The 4,332-nt window shown below is 59.6% G+C and overlaps 1 pseudogene; it reads left to right on the top strand.

The window, feature by feature from the left end:
• The first annotated feature begins 1,266 nt into the window (after window positions 1-1,266).
• LOC126191688 (U2 spliceosomal RNA) lies at window positions 1,267-1,442 on the top strand (annotated as a pseudogene).
• Window positions 1,443-4,332: the final 2,890 nt, after the last annotated feature.

The raw sequence follows: 4,332 nt of genomic DNA, 5'->3' as shown, positions 1-4,332 counted from the left end.
CGATGACACCGCCTTCCTTGCCCTTGCCCCCACCCTGCAACGCTCCCAACACCTTCTCCAATCCCATCTTGACCGGTTCACCGCTTGGTGCAACCAGTGGTTGCTCACGGTCAATCCTTCCAAAACCCAGGCGATCATTGTAGGCAAAACCACCCCTTCCTTCCGCCTCCTTGATTTCTATCTCACCGTTTATGGCCGTCCCATCGCTCTCACCCCCACCCTTAAGTACCTTGGCGTCACCCTCGACCGTCGCCTCTCCTGGACCCCCCATCTCCAGACAATCCAAGCCAAGGCACGTTCCCGACTCCGTCTCCTCAAGCTCCTTTCCAGCCGTACGTGGGGTCTGGACCCCTCCACCATCCTCCACACCTATAAGTCCCTCATCCGCCCTGTCCTCTGTTACGCCCATCCAGCCTGGATCCCCGCCCCACCTTCCTTTTATAAATCCCTCCAAATCCTCGAACGCCATGCTCTCCGCCTCGCCTATCGCATCTGTCTCCCCTCCCCCACGCGGATCCTGTATGATCTTATCCCCTTCCCCCACCTCCTCCTCTTCCTCGAAAGGATACGAATCCTATACACCTCCCGTAAACTCGATCCTCCTCACCCGCTCGTCTCCCCGATCCTCTCCCACCCCCGCCCGCTGCCGCGCCTGTACTCCCATGTCCCACCCGGTCTCCATCTCTCCACCCTCCTTACCCTCTCCCAAGGTGGCTTCCGCCAGCTCCCCCTCCCTGATGATGCCCTCCTCCACTCCATCTACCCCTCCTACCAACTTTGTTCCTCCCGCCCTCCTCCTGTGCTTGCTCCTCAGGGCGCCCTCCCTCCCTTCTCTCCCTTTTTCCCTCCCTCCTCCTTTTCTCTCCCCTCCTCCCCCGGGCCTCCCCTCCTCTGTCCCTCTCCTTCCTGCCCCCGTCTCCTCCGCCATTGGCATCCTTTTCTCCCCTCTCCACCACCTCACCCCAGTTCCCCTCTTGGCAGGTCCCCGGACTCGCACACGCTACGTGGACTTTCGCGCGCCGGAGATCACCGCCATCAGTGTCTCGTGTGTGCCGTCGTGTTTAGTGTTCAGTGTTCACCGTCACACTCCAGCGTTCGCCAGTGCCATCGTCTCCTTCAGTGTTCGTGCGTCGTCTCAACAGTTTGTAGTGTGGTTTATCGTCGAGTGTGAACGGCTCCGTGTTTGTCTCTCTGTGTCTTCTGTTTTTTTGCCCACCATTTTGTAACTTTTATGTTTTTCTCCTGTTTTTGCGAATTGTCAGCAGTATTACCTCAATGACTAAAAAAATCTGTTCTTATCAGCTTAGTATCTGATACGTCCTGCATCGCAGGACCAGAATATTAAACTCATTTTTGGCTCATGACGGAGTGCTAGGGGCTTGCTCCACCTCTGTCGCGGGTTGGCCCGGCATTGCAGTACCGCCGGGATCGGCCCACCTAAAATTAATTAAAACATAGCCTGAAATGGGTTAATATTCTGCAGTGATCAGATATTCAGCTGGTGACAAAACTTGTCGTAGATGTCGATGTCCCCAGTAGTTAGCTGCTTACACACCACGTATTGTTTTAATTAATTTAGATTATCTTAAGTACTTTTTTTTTTTTTTGCTGTGTGCTTGACCGCTCTTGCAGCCGCATTACACTAGGCTGGTAATTTATGGGGGCACAGGACAGTGCCTTCGGATGCCTCGTTGGCGTCTCTTATGGTCCGGCCACAGATAATTTTAAATAAATTTTTTGGAGTTATGACCTTAGCTCCTCGCGAACGTCGTCGTGTCGCCGCCGCCGCCGCACGCACGCAGAATACGTGTGTACACACACACACACACACACATATGCAGTTGGCGGTGGACGATGTAAGCACTCGGCTAGGTGTAGCTCGCGCCGGCCTCGCGACGGTCTAGCTCGCGCCGGCCTGGCGCTGCTGTGGGGCGGCGTCACGGCTTCTCCGCTGCCCTGGCAGCTAGCGGCGTTCAAATGGGAGTCGCAGTTTACTCTTCGACATGGAGGCTAGTACTGGGCTGTTGATGAGTGCTCTCGTGAAATGTCGTTCCTTCCGGCACTCGCTTTTGCCATGTTTTCGACGGTCGCCTGTTGCCATATCGGCCCGTACCACCGTGTGTCACTCCCACATGTGGAGCGCACACGCTGCAAGCATTTAGGCCCTTCCACTGCGGATTTTCCTCAACGCCATTCGAGGGTTGGATTCCCTCACTTCCTCATCGAGGACTCGCACTGCCTGGGCTACTCTCAGGGTGTACCTTCGACGTGGAAGAGCTCCACTCGTGCTTGTCGCGTTGTTGCCCGTCTGCACGCCGTCACTGCTGCCCGCCGCCGCCGCTTGGTCGCCGTTTGTCGGTGCTCGCCGCCGCCGCCGCCGCCGCCGCCGCCGCCGCCGCCGCCGCTTGGTCGCCGTCTGTCGGTGCTCGCCGCCGCCGCCGCCGCCGCCGCCGCCGCTTGGTCGCCGTCTGTCGGTGCTCGCCGCCGCCGCCGCCGCCGCCGCCGCCGCCGCCGCCGCCGCCGCTTGGTCGCCGTTTGTCGGTGCTCGCCGCTTCCTCTTCTGCCGCCGCCACCTGGTCGCCGCTTCTTCAGCCGCCGCCGCCGCTGTCGCCGTCTCTTGGTGCTCGCCGCTTCTTCTGCCGCCGTCTCTTGGTGCTCGCCGCTTCTTCTGCCGCCGTCTCTCGGTGTTCGCTGCCGCCTGCGATCATGGACGCCCCAACTACCACCATCATCTACACCTCTCCTTCACCTGCCCCCACTGTCACGTCATGGAGTGCTTCCTCTGGGATTCACCCGTCTCATGCACCTCCCCTACTCACAGTCTCCTCCCCATCTACCTCCTCTCCATCGATGTATCCCCACCTGTACGTCACTCCTGCTCCTACCCCTGTTACTGCCCCTGCTACTTCTCCCGCTACTGCCTCTGCCCCTGCTCCCAACCCCCCTCCCACTCCTGTCGCCCGCCGAGACGACTTCCCCCCTCTACCCCCTGCGACTACCGCTGCTTCCCCTACCGGAGTCTCCGCCCGCCGCGCCACAGTCGCCGCCACAGAGCGCCCTACCCTCTCATCCGGTGCTCCTGCCTCACAGGAGGGCCCTGCCTCCCACCACCTCCCCATCCATCCAGTCCCTCATCCCTCCTCCCAGGCAACACCCGCCAAAAAATCTTCCAAACGGCCCAGTGGCGACCTCTCCTCTACTCCTTCCTCCAAAAGGCCACTGCCCGCCCCGCCTCCCCCACCTCCCACTGACCCCACTATGGATACCACCCCACCTCCCTCCTCTCCAGCCCCCTCCCTGTATACCTTTGTCCTCGCAAACCCTGATCCGAAATTCCTGGATGCCCGCACCCTCACCCTTGAAATCCGGAAGTACGTCCCCAGTGCACCCATCACCCAACTTATCCCTCGCAGAGACTCTGTTCTCATCAAGTCTCCCTCTCCATCCTTCCATACTGATCTCCTCCGGCGCCTTCCCCGCATCACCTTTGGGCCCCACGCATCCCTCACCCCATTCCTTACCTCCTCCTCTCCTCGCCAACCCCAACCGCCTCGTCGTCCGCCGACCCTCACTGCCGTCATCACAAAACTCAGCCCTGTGGTCACGGAGGCTGAGGTGTTGGCGGAACTGAATGCCCACCCCTCCCTGGAAATCCGCTCTGCCCGCCGTATTTACAACTCCTCTGGCCCTACTTTCCTCATGCGTATCTTTACAGAGTCCGCCTCCTCCTTCGACCACCTCCTCACGCAGGGAGCCCTGATTTTCAACCGCCGCCACCCTGTTGACCCGTCCCGTTCCCCTCCTCAATCTTACCGCTGCCAGCGTTGTCTTCTGTACAATGACCACCTCACCCAGAACTGCAAGAACCCACCCACCTGCCCCCGTTGTAAAGCCTCCCACTTCCTCAAACAGTGTCCCAACCTCGCCTCCCCCCCATCCTGCAACACCTGCAATGAACCTCACCCCACCTATTCCTCCAAATGCAAAGCCAAGCCCCCTCCCACCAACCCTGAACTCACTGTCCCCCTTCGCCCCATTGACCCACCTATCCACCCTAACAATTCCCTCCGCCCTCCCCCTACGGCAGAAGACATCATCCGGTTCCTCACCGTCGTCCTGCAGAACATCCACCCCTTCCAGCGCCCCCACACACTCCAGCAGATTTCCCTCGCTGCCCGCTCTGTTTTCCACTTAAACACCTACGCCACATACTCCCACAACCAGGCCCACTTTACCTTCACCCGTCTAGACACCCTAGTTTAAGCCCCTCTCCCCTTCCCGCACCCTTCCCGCACCCACTCTCATGGCTCGTCAACAGTATCGTCTCCTCTA

Source organism: Schistocerca nitens, chromosome 6, assembly GCF_023898315.1.
Source record: "Schistocerca nitens isolate TAMUIC-IGC-003100 chromosome 6, iqSchNite1.1, whole genome shotgun sequence".
Lineage (NCBI taxonomy): Eukaryota > Metazoa > Arthropoda > Insecta > Orthoptera > Acrididae > Schistocerca > Schistocerca nitens.
This window is presented reverse-complemented; position numbering and strand designations above follow the sequence as displayed.